A 13,354-nucleotide genomic window follows, 5' to 3' on the forward strand; every position below is an offset into this window, starting at 1 on the left:
GCGAGGTTTGGGGATAGTTTGGTGAGGGATGGTAAGGTTTAATAAAAAAAGGTTAAGGTTGTGTTTACCGTCCTCAGTGTATTCTATTGTACAATAGAACTCAATAAACGTTCTATTGATGTGTAATGACATGCAATCTTTTATTCATTAGGTTTATAAAATACAATTAATGCTCTCTTACTCTATTTGTAGAGTAAGAGAGCATTATTTGTATTTTATAATTACAACACTTAAATGCCAATTTTAATTTGTCTGAGCATCTACATAAAGTTCTGGTAAAGTCAATCTTCGATTTCAAATGATCATTGGTCGGATAAAAGTTTGTTTAGCTTTTTTACTTTTCTTTTTTTACGTAGTCAGACTTTGTCTATTATATGTTTCAAATTCCAAAAGCACATAAATTGTCGTTCACAGTCACTGGATAAAATTTTTTTTTTTCACCATTATTTTCATTCGAGCAATATCGAAAAATTCTAATGAGTATTGATGAGGAAGATGCTCATGAAATACTGCCAGAGAATACGCATATACTGCCAATAAAATGCAGAAGTATCAATAACCATCAGCAAAACTTTGTTTCATGAGCAAACTTTAAATTAAGTTTCAAACGAATGTGCCACATGTTTCTTAACGGACAATGAACAACCTTAAAAATAGTCCAGTACCAGAATTATATTATAACTTATAAAGAGGTTTATATGAGTGTAGAAGAAATAGTCTTTTTATGGCTGCTTTAAATAACCTAAGATTAGTAGCAAAAAACAAGGGCCTTTACGTCGATTAGAGAGTACTGATTATAAATGAAATCAGTTTTGTTTAAAACCTGTAGTAAAGTAATTTTAAAACATTTCACTTGATTAAAATACTGGCAAGTTCAACTTTTCAAGCACAGGATAGTGGCAATAAGCACGATTATGCAGCCTTACAGTTACACACCTTAACAAAAAACTTTCATTATTAACGTAGTTGGTTGCTAAGCTATATGATTTGGAAAGTTATGAAAATTTTTTGTATATTAAAAAAAACAAGCATTTTATTTCTAATCAAATGGGACTTTTATTTCAAATTAAAAAAACTGAAGAGGGTTATATACAAACCTTTTGCTTTATCAAGAGCATCAAGCAAATTAAAATTATTTGCGAAGTCTTTCATAGTTAATTCTAGTCCGAATTTGCGAAATTGAAGACTTAGTAATAAGACTTGTGTTGGGTAAAACAGTTGTAACTCTTGATAACGTATCACCATATATTAGGAGGGAACCAGTTAATCGCAAGACTTTTACATCGTCATCATCCCACAAATAGGTTTCTTGCTGCACACCATTTACACCCTAAATATAAAAACTAAGTGTTACAAAAGAGAATTCAGATCTTGCCAGCCTAAAATGACCTTGATTTCCGTATTCTTATTCTAAGAAAATTTCACAAACATATTTCATTTTTAAACTTTGAATAAACTTTCATATCATTTATTTTTATTTAATATTGCATCTAAACTTTAATTTCTAAAGTTTTCAAGCCTAATTTTTTTCTTTTTAAAATTCTCTTTATTCTTTTTACATTTTCACTAAACATATTTTCATATTTTCTAATTACTTCTAAATTTTTAATTTCTAAAACTTTTATGGGGAAAGGTTAACACTCAATGTGATACTAGAGATACAAGGGAATCATCAAACAAAGGAGCAATTATATTGGTTGGCTTGTTATCATACACAAAGTAACTTGTTTGAAAAAATTCAAAAATTTATGAAAATGTTTTTAAACTTGTTTGTGCAGGAAAGTTTATACTCACTGAGACAATTGGCAAGTATAAGCATCATTGAACAATTGAGCAATCATATTTGTAGGTTTGGTATCAAGCCAAAACAATCAGTTGGAAAACGTAAAAATGGATGTCATGAGAATATTTTCTAATTAAAATATGTAGAAAAGTTTAAACTTATTGAGAAACTTGGGATGTTGTAGCATCATTGAACAATGGAGAATTTACATTATTTAATTTAGAATCCCACTTAAAATAATGAAAATTTTCAATATCTGGGAGCAATATATGTATTTGGGAGCAATATATCATATATCTGGGAGCAATATATCATATATCTAGGAGCAATATATTATATATATATAATGAAATCACACACATTAAAATAAGCAATATTGTAGCAATATTATTTATGTTGGCAAAGTATATACAGAAAATAAGAAATGATAGGTAGATAAGATCTGCAAAGAAAGAAAAATTCGACCTCACAAAATCATCTTTTAAATGGAACATTTAATTAACATTTAATTAACATCTCATTTCATAGTGGTTCATCAGTATTGATAAAAGTATTTTGAAAAATCAAATTAAATCATAATAATAGCAGTAAATATCTTGGTTTTTTAAAATTTGACTTTTAAGCACAGTAAACTCAATCAGTTAAATCATGTTTTCAACACACTAACTTCGACCAATTGTTGCTAAATGACTTATCTTAGTTGAGCAAAACAAGTAGTTCAGTTCTTTTCCTGCCACTGATGATGTCTTGTTACTACAGTTTTTATCCAACATTATTTTTACTGTAATATGCTCCTGCTTACAAAAGACATCACTAGCAACATTTATTAGTTGTTTATACCTAAATATACTCTAGAATCTTACTCAGTGCTTTATAAAGTTTATTTTAAACTTTCTAGTTTAAACCTTATAATGAAGTACAGTTTCAGTTTGAAGGTTTACTTCAATTTAAGATACAATCTACGAAAAGCAATTTTATAAAATAAAATATTATTTCAACTTAAGATGCTTCTGTAACAGAAAGATTTTCTTTAAGATTTAAGGATTCAAATACCTGAAAAATCTGTTTGATATAGTAAAACTTTAAGTGTAGTAAAACTTATGGGATGTTAAAACTTATGGGATAGTAAAATTAAAAACTTCAAAGGAAAATAATTTTGATTTATTATCTAAGTTTTTGAAAATAAAGAAAACAAAGCTTATTTGAATACTAAAAATTTAATTTTTGATTTTCAAAGTTTCAAAAGTTACTTACAGATGATGCATTCAAAAATTCTTTTTTTCTTAAAGCTAAATAGAAGAGAAAAACAACCTATAAATACAGAAACAAAAATATCAATCTATCATTTACAAAGTTTTTGTAAATTATTTACAAATGGAAACAATTTATTGAGAAAAAACTATGCTGGTTATATCGCAAAAACATATTGGAATAGTTAAAAGGTTGAATGTTATGATAAGTGAACTTGACAGTGATAAGTGAACTTGACACAATAAACATGTGAACACAACTCGTTTTTTATCAGAAAAAAGTTTAAAAATTTTTTGCATGTAAAATTATACAAATTAATCTATTGCAGGAAACCTATCCTACAATAGCTTACTTTGTATAGTGTTAGTAGTCTATCAAAATTTTGGTATAGAAAAAAAACTTTGTCATAAAAATTGTAAACAAAATTTCTTTCCATAAAGTGTTTCTTTAACTTCTTCCAAAGTAAACAGTTTCAAATAGCTCTCCAAAAGATAGAAATACCAAAGCCATAGCATCTTTTAAAAGTATCTGGGTTTATGGATTACAAGTAATATGTTAACAAGCACACAAAAATATTCAAGTACACAAGTAAAATAATAACAAGTACACAAAAATACCTTTACTATCCACTGCAGATTACTTATGTCTTTGTAATCATAATGAAGTTCAGTCCAAGCAGAGATGAACTTTTTTGCAATGAGGAATAAATGGTGAGTTTCATCTAGTTTAAATAATTTCATCCTACAATTTCCAAACTGCTCTGGTGAATCATTAACAACTCTAGCCAGATTTATAGACTGTGTGGGATCAATACAAAGAAACAAATTACTATATCAATACAACAAATTCTATACCAATAAATAAAATGTTTTGATTTTTATAACAAGCAGCATTTGTCTAATATGAACATACTGTATTATATGTATTACAATACTTTTATATTATACACATTCATGTCTATAAAATTAAAAATATAAAAATACACATACTTACAAATACAAACATACATACATACCATACCATACATACCATACATAAAATGTAAAATTAGAATGTTATTATATGTAATTTTAGAGTTTGTATTATGTCTTAAAATCCAGAGTCCCCAAAAGTGATCAACAAGTAATATCAAGAAAGACAATTAGTATATACATCTATTAAAAAAATTGTTCAGTAAAAGCTTTATTTTCTCCACCATACTATGGCTTTTTTATCTACTTTCTACCTATCTAAATTATTATGTATTTTTCTCTCTGACTAGAAAGTTTGATTTTTAGTAATAGTGGTAATAAAAATAAAAATAAAAGTAAAAAATAGAGCTTTAAATAAAATAAAAAAAAAAGCAACATGAATTATTACATCAATAAAAAAAATAGATAAAAGTTAAACTTAATCAAAATATCTCATAGTTAACAAAACCTTCTCTTTTAGTTAATTAAAAAATAATGAAAGTTTATAAATAACTTGATTTCTTGCCATGAAAAGTTAAATAAAAAATGAAACAAGCTTTTCCTTATTTCAGGTAACTTTCATGATGCTGCTCTGCATGAACTTGAGAAACAATTTCTCTTTCTCTATTTTCAAGTAAGAAATCGTTCTCACTAATATCATTTTCAGCGAAGATTCTATATCCAACAAATAAGCAAAAGTGCTTTTAGCATTATTTTGAAAAAGATAACTTATGCATATTAATATAATGGTACATCATATATGAAGAATTAAAAAAAAACAACAGAAGAAATGGATACAAAAACTAAGAAAATTATTATAAAAGTAAGGTGTTAAGCAAAGTATTTTTGTCTTGTAACAAGATAATTTTCAAAAAATAAAACAGTAATTAAATTTGTTTAAAAAAAACTACACACATATTAGAATGCTAATGTGAAACAAAATGAGTAAATAATTGGCTTTTTGTGTTTCATTAACTTATCATTTATTTAGAAGTATACACAGCTTAGGGATATAATGATTATCACAAACTATAATGAGCCTCATACTAATTACATTATAAACCTCTTTGAAACCATCAGGATCATATATTCATCTGCAAATCTTAACCCACATAGATAATTCAGCAACACTTTTGCTAAAACAAAGAATGTTATTTGGGATATTCTTAGAATTCTTAGAACTTTTTACAAACTCATTTAAAACCTTAAACTTGTAAAAGCAATCTACATTGCTATAGGACTTAACAGTCATTTTTGTCTTTTCATGAACAGTAGCATAAACTAAAAAAGAATATACATAGTTTCATATAAATGTATATATGTATGCATGCATGCATGTATGTTTTTATGTATGTATATATGTATGTATATATGTATGTATGTATGTATGTATGTATGTATGTATGTATGTATGTATGTATGTATGTATGTATGTATGTATGTATGTATGTATGTATGTATGTATGTATGTATGTATGTATGTATGTATGTATGTATGTATGTATGTATGTATAAAGATATAGATATAAACATAAATAGATAAATATAAGAACGCAGTTTAATAGCTTTCGCAATTAGCAGAAAATTTAAATGGCCGTTGAACAAGAAAACGTTGAAAATTCCTTAAGAATAGCAAATCGTTCCCTGAAACAGCTTTTCGGTCCATGCAGAAGCATTTCGTTCCTTAATCCGCAGTCAATTCGTTCCTGCGGCTCACATATCGTTTCTTATTTTTACAAATCGTTCCGATAGTTCACATATCGTTCTTCAGGATTTACAAATCGTTCCGATAAGTTTACAAATCGTTCCCTTTATTTAACAAATCGTTCCTAATTTCAAAAATCCAGATTCTTATCATTATTATTATTATTATTGTTATCATTATTAATAATAATAAAAATAATAAAAAGTATATAAAAAAAAATCGGTAAGTATATCGTAAGGTAAGTATATCGTAATGTAAGTAACGTAAGGGAAAATCGGTAAGTAAATCTCCATACATATATTATTACATTTCATCAAAAATGTCTCATATTTCAAAGGAAATAAGATCAAGTTTCAGTTTATAATGGAAAGTGTCAATAACCATATCAAGTTTTAAAAGAAACCTTAAATAAATTAGAAATTTTAACAACTGATTTCAATAGTAAAACAATAGAAAGTGAAACGAGTGTGAGTGCTTAAAGTTTTAAAATCACGCATTATTTTTTTTGAAAATCAAATATCTGTTTTACAAAATACACCAAGAAATGATTATATTAGAATTATGAAAATTATTCTACATGTTTTTACGTTTTTTCTTCCACTAGTTTATGAGGATGATAAAATACTTTTTTCTGTACTAATAAAATTGTAGAGCAAAAAAACAATAAAACTTAACAAAATTGCGGTTATAGATCAATGATTATTGAAGTAAAAGAATTAATCGGGTACCCCGGATATAGTGATTCTAGTAGTGATAGCGACTCAGATGATGAAAACTCTGCTGCACAAAATAATCCTTATAAAAAGCTGGACAAGCAAAAGGAGTACATAGAACGACAGCGGAATTTACAAAAAGTATTTATGAAAAAATATTAAAAAAAGAGCCTGTAAATTTAGATAATTATCCTAGGTATTTTGTAGCGCATTTTAGAGGAATACATTTCTTTAAAGATATTTTTGATCAAGATCAGAGGCGTGCTTGTAGAGAAAAAATTAAGTCCAAAAGTATTGAAAAAGATATCAATAGCCCTGCAGTACATGAATTATGTAAAGTACATTTTGGAAAAGAAATCAATAGGAAAGAAATGCAAAAAGCACAGAAACAAATTTACTATGAGTTATTATGGTTAAAAAGTGTTATCCCTTCAGAGAAGTTTTGGGCGCGAGATAACTCTAGACTTCACGATAATCTATTATATCAACATTATCATAGATATGTAAATAACTACGAAATTTTTAAGCTTGAGAGTTCCCAAAAATACCGTGAATGCTATAGATATCTAACATTTAATACGAACCCTTATGTATCAACAACAGAAAAAGCTGTGCATGCTGTTTATTATGCTTTAGGAGGTAAAACGACAAAAGCACAATCTGCACTGCGCCCATATGATAATAATCTAAGAGCGAAGCATCCTAAAGTAGGTTATGTCCAAGTAATTTTACATTCAATTGAAGATTTACGAGAGCAACAGCCATTATTCCTCTGTTCATTACATGGCTCAAAAAAAATAGATATAAATCCAAGATACCTTAGTGAACGAGAAACTACGTTTTTAAGCTTTATTCCAGCAAGTAACGTTATTGACAGTATTGTTGTAAGATTTCCTTCATTTAAAGGTAGCTATAAAGATTACTATATAGAAAAATATGGAATTTCTAGTAGATCATATAATGCTATTAAAAAAGCTTTATGTCGCAATTGTGAAAATACAACTTTACTTGAAACAATCGCACAACATTATGCTGAATCTTTAATGACTGCTGTTGAAATTGCTGTAAAAGAAAAAGGCGGTGATTTAGTACATATATTATTGGATGGGAATATAGCTTCAACTCCGTTTTCTAATTTCGAGATCTCTAATCTACGTAACTCCAATTTAGTTGGTGATGTATATTCAACATTAGATTTATTTTATTCGAGTAAACAACTAGAAGAATTGTTAACCAAAGTATTTTTATTGTATAGAAATGAAAATAAAAATTTTACTATTCCTAACGGTTTTGCTGCTGTTCCTAGCTTTTACCATGCCATTTGTTACCAATTAAATGAATGCTGTACAGCACAGGATCTACAAAAAATGGCGATAGGCCATATAATAAATTATCCAGAAAATTATATTAAATTTTTAACTGGGTTTAACGCTAATCAAATTGCACCACTTAGAGCTATAGAAGCTTACATTAAATACAAATTGAAGTGTGATTACAGCAGGAACAATGCTTGGGCTGACATTCTAATGATACAAGCTGAAGCTAATGCGTTAGGTGTGAAGATAATAATGCGGATGTTTAATGTAGATGGGACTCCTCAAGAACATGAAGGTAATAAAGTGACGGTAAATTTTATTCCAGTTCAAGAAGCTGCTGAAGGTGCATTAATAGTAGGGAATATAGCTAATTTACGTTTTCTAACTCCAATATGCGTTCCCAATGAAGAGTTTCTCCGCTTAGCCGGTAAATTATCCTTGCTAAGCATCAGTGAATAAACTTAGTTCGGAAGAGCATTTCCTTGACCAGCATCTGTATTAACAGTGTGGTTATAAAACTATTTTCTTTATAAGTGTGGTTATGAGTTATTATATACAGATTGACATATTTACATTGTAATAACTTTTTTTTTTTTTTTCTACGTTTAACTCTTTCTTTTTTCTTTTTTTTTTTCTATAACCGTGGATCTATGTAATTAAGTTGTTGAAGCTGTTTTGAATTGTGTTCTTATCAGTTCTATGTTTTATGGGGAACATAGTTTTTGGACTTGTTGTATTTGTAGTTTTTTCGTTTTGTTTTTTATCATCTTTTTTATGTACATTCCTTTGATCAGCGAATGATTAAAGTTCAGGTTAGGGTTAGGGATAGGATTAGGGTTTAGTGTCCACGAGGGGCGTCCTTCGATTTTAACGTGCCGCTAGGTGCCCGCGTCTAGTAGTTTCGTTGCATCAACCTAGAGGAGTTTTCCGAAAGGTCTTGCGCTTTGGGCTCGGTTAAACGGCCTGCATCCATTGTAAACACGGTCTTTGCCGTTAGAAAATCGTCAACCAGGCGTTTGTAAGCTTTAACAACCTTCCGTTTAAGTTTAAAGCTAACGTTTCCCCAAAAGCCATTCGAGATGGAGACACCAACGGAGGTTTGTTACGGTAACAACCCTGTGGTTTGCCGTCTTCTTTCTTTCCGCCGCGTCGCAAACGGATCGGCTGGTCTTTTAGGTTACGAAAAAACGTCTGATCTCTCGACTCGAACGCTTAACCGGCTAAGATTTGGAGAGTTAGTACAAAGAGTCGTATCTGGCCGCCGTAATTTTCTTCGATGATGTCTTATAAACGCTTGGAGTGCACATTCGAAAGAAGAAAATCCGTTTAAAAATGATTTCTTTAATTTGATGAGACTACGCAGTTAAAATATAAACCCTAAAAACACACCAGCTAAATAAAACCTAAACAAATAGCTTTGCTGTATTGGCTGCCTGATATGTTAACGGACGGCCAGGAACAACCTTGGTCTGTAATGAATTATTTCGTCTTTCCATTCCAGGACACTAATTACTGCAGTTTTAAAAGTCACCTAAAGTATAAGCTCATCTCTCCATTCAAGAAAAACAAGCATAGAGTTTCGGAAAGTTTGCATGCACGACACCACCATCGATGATACTTAAACAGAAAATGAATATGCAAAACAGAACCAGTGAATTGCAAAACATAATAATAGACAGCTAGGAAAAAGCATAGTGATGAGTAAGCTTCTTCAATCGAATCAAGGAACCAAGCATCACAGTTTCGCCAATGGTGCACGTGCAAATCAGCAAACTACGATACTTAATTAAACAACATCACTGTTTTGCTTACTTTGAGGACGGATGGCTAAGAGCAACCTCGTTAGTGAGTATGAAGTCGTCTCTTCATTCAAGGAATTAATAATCAGAGTTTTAGAAGTCTCTTACGTGCGATACTACTATCAACGGTACTTAATCAAACAGCTTCTCAGAATGGCCTAGTTTGAGAACGGAAGGCTAGGAACAACCTTAGTAGTGGGTCATCAGTTCAACTTTTCATTCAAGGAACTAAGCATCTAAGATCTGAAAAATAAAAAGAGGAGCTCTTTGTTAGAAGTTCTTATCTTTATTTTTCCCCAATTCCTACTTCTTCTTTTTTTTTTTTTTTTTTTTTTTTAAATGATGGGTTTTCTTCTTTTATCTATTTATTTTGATTAACTTTATATAACAGGCGCTTTAGGTCGTGTCTGAAACTAACTCTGAAATATTATTTAACACTTTAAATTTTAATAAATGTTTGAACAGAAGAAAATCCTTTTCGTAACGTTAAAATGTAATAAGAATACTTCATCTTTACAAAAAGCGCTTCTAAAGATAGTTTCACAAAATGTCTTTTTAAAAATATGCATTGAGATAAAAAGAAAAAAAAAAAAAACACAAACCTCATAGAGATAAAATAAAGTAGAAGAGAAACATAAAATAAAGAAGAGAAACATAAGATAAAGAATAGGAAAAATGATTAAGAAGGACGCATAAAAAAAATTATGCCATGCCAAACATAAAAACTTTCGTCTAAAAAGAGCATTTTAAGTTCACTTTTGTGTTTAAGGTACATTTTGAATATTTTTTCAAAGAAAAGTCAGCGTAGTTTTCCTCTTTTAAGTTCAGCTTACTAAGCTTGTCATTACAAAACTCAAAATGGCAAGACAAAATAGAAGACAAACTTAAAATAAAATAGAGATGAAACAAAAGTTAGGCTGCATAAAAACAAAAACTGCATTGCCTAACATAATAACTGTTGTCCATAAAGAGCTCGTTCTTTTTGTCTTTTAATTTAGTTATTCGCGATTTGGATTATCTTAGGCGCACATGTCTCTAAGTTGCTTTTTCTTAAGAAAAAGGGCACCAAAAGTTTCTTACGCTGCTACTGCAGCATAATCTTTAACAAAATATTCTTTTGTAAATGTTGACGTTGAAATAAACAAAAACCATTTGCGTAAATAGAGATAAATTAGACAGTAAATGTGCATAAAAAGCCTCGTATAATAAAATATAGATGAAACAAATATTAAGCTGCCTAAAACAAAAACTGCATCGCCTAAAGAAAAAAAATCACGTCAAGAAAGAGCTTTAAAAGTTCGTAAAACAGCGATGATTTTATTGAAGTTTTACTGTACAGTTTGATAAACTGTACAGTAAAAGTTCAATAAAATCATCGCTGTTTTGCTGAAGAAGAAATGGATGTCTAGATCTTTTAAAGTAAGGAATTTTTTGATTTCTTTTTTCCGAATATTAGTTGGAGTAGTTTTCTTTTTTTAAATTTCACTTATGCATTTTAACATCACAGGAAATATTGTTTTGCTTTTTAAGAAATTCTTAAAACATCAGAAGTAATTCTCAGTGCACCTCTAAAAAGTTTTAACAGAATAACAAAACGACTTCTTTTTGTAAAGATAAAAAGTTTGAACTATTTTTAAGTAAGAAATGTGAGAACAGTTTATCAGAATTTCTTGTTTATTAAGTACTTAGAGAAACATAAAAATATTTGCAAAACCACAGGTAAAACGAACTAAATAAATGCCCCATCTTTAGCTGAAAAAACTTATCTAAATTACATAAATGGTCTCACTATATTGCCAAACTGAACAAACTTTTCTAAACTACCCTCTTTTTGAATTTTTAGTTTCATGTTTTTAATTTTGTCTTTAATATGGCTTTGGTACGAGTACTTTTGCAAGACATAAATGAGCTTGTCACTGCTATGACTTGTCAAGATGTTAATGTAATCTTTGTACCAGCATTTTGAGCTTACATCTGTAAACACGTCTTGCAAGATGTATGCCAACGCAAAAGCTGCACAGCGAGGAAAACTTCTGGTGTTGAACCATTCCTTGTAGCCAGGGCATTGGCTAACTTCTGCTTTGTTTTCCTTTGTTCTTGGCTAAGTTGATCATGAAATAAAATACAACCATGTTCATTTTCGAATTCTTAAAAACCTTCAATAGTTTCTAAGTGTTAGAGATGATAACAAGCTGTACATGAATTCCAATGGTGATGTTTCTAACATCAACATTAGAAATCGGGTAGACACAACTTTCTAAAAGTGCACTTAGCTATGATGGCTAGTTTTTCTTAACAGTTAACTAAATGAACTTGTGCAAGAAGAGGTTAGTGTTTACATAAATATTTAAAATTTTGTCAACTTGCTAGAAATGAAAATTTATAGGCATAGCTCCTTTTTTTCCTATACTTGCAAAAATTAGGTTTTACATTACTGATGTGTTCTTGAGTGAAAGATGGCTTTTCAAGCTTGATTTTTTTTCTTCTTGGATCTTTTACTCTTAAAACACAATCAGTTTTAGTAACATTCCCTTGTATAAACATTTAAGCAATCAGAGAATATGTCCTGCAACAATTACATACACAGCTCTTTGTTTTGTTTTGTTTTGTTTTTTTTTTGTTCTTTTTTTTACGGCTTTAACAATTAAATTAAAGCAAGGAGTTGATTTGGTTTTTTTTTTTTTAAAAAGAGACGGTTTTCTAATTGATTCCACTAACTCTCTTACGTATGCAGACTTGCCATATTCGGTTAGCAAACTGTCATTGATGATGTGATGCATTATTTGCTTTTCACAAGGCTTCTCTTCAAATAACGAAAGGGCCTCAGCACTTTTTGTAACTCCTCAACCTTGCAGCGCAAACGTCGGATGGCCTCATGAGAAAGTCCGAAATAGACGTTTCTGGCTTCACTGAAACGAAACAGGAGACAAAGGTAGACAAGACGGTTGTACAACGTGTGACAAGACATGGCTTTTTTTTGGTCAAGTTCACTCAGCTTGGAATTGAGCTGAATGTTTTTAAAGTGCATGGAAAAGTATCTATCATCCAACACATTAGAATTGGTGAGGGCGTTCGGGTGCAGCGTCAGAGTGCTGTCACAACAAGTCAATATTTCAACAACTGCATTTTTGTAGATCTTTGCTTGTGACAAAGTGTTGTTGTTGGCTACCACAAGCCACTTTTCAAAGTCTCTGAAGAGCTCATCTACTGACTGGTAATAAAAGTGAAAAGCATCTTTGTCCAGCTAAAACAAGAGTCTCTTTTCTTCGGTCAAGACATAGGAAGTGGAAAGCAAGTGCTTTAAGGAATTAAAATCCGACTCTAAGACGGATTCGGTTTTCAGCTCTTTGTTATCTACAGAGGTGCATTGGTTTGCAGAAAGAGCCTTGGACGAATCAGCTAACAGCGTACCTCTTCTTGGAACCATAGAAAGGTACAACCCTGTTTACGGACCCACACGCTGCAACTAATGCGGCCCTGACTTTGTTTTTAAGCTTTAAGTCTCTCTGTTCTTGTGACTGCTTTCTTTTCTTCTTTTTTGCTTTAGAGTTCAAAGAAGGGGCAAGAGCAGTGCTGTTTTCTTGTTTGCAACGGCTAAAAAAAGAAAACAGTTAGTGAGAGTTTTTTCCTTCCGCCTGCATCCGATCCTGGAATGTTGCGTACATTGATGAGAAACAACTACAGCGAAGAGCTGTGTTTTTTCGAACCCTTTGCAAAAGAGCAAGAAGAAAGTAAAGAGAGCAACAAGAAGAAACAAAGCTTGCACTAGCAAAAGAAGAAGAACGAGAGCAACTAGCATTATATGCATGGTGGCAACAGTGATTGCTATTATGAGAA

The 13,354-nt window shown here is 30.3% G+C and overlaps 1 long non-coding RNA gene across 1 annotated transcript; it reads left to right on the forward strand.

Annotated features, from left to right (window-relative positions):
* The first annotated feature begins 260 nt into the window (after positions 1-260).
* LOC149890459 (uncharacterized) lies at positions 261-3,115 on the forward strand. Its single transcript, XR_016451834.1, has 2 exons — positions 261-2,310; positions 3,040-3,115. It is a non-coding gene; the product is annotated as an uncharacterized LOC149890459 (long non-coding RNA).
* The last annotated feature ends 10,239 nt before the right edge of the window (positions 3,116-13,354 follow it).

Source organism: Hydra viridissima, unplaced genomic scaffold (genome assembly GCF_058129835.1).
Source record: "Hydra viridissima isolate aposymbiotic clone 2 unplaced genomic scaffold, HvirCarnegie_v1 scaffold_4, whole genome shotgun sequence".
Taxonomy (NCBI): domain Eukaryota; kingdom Metazoa; phylum Cnidaria; class Hydrozoa; order Anthoathecata; family Hydridae; genus Hydra; species Hydra viridissima.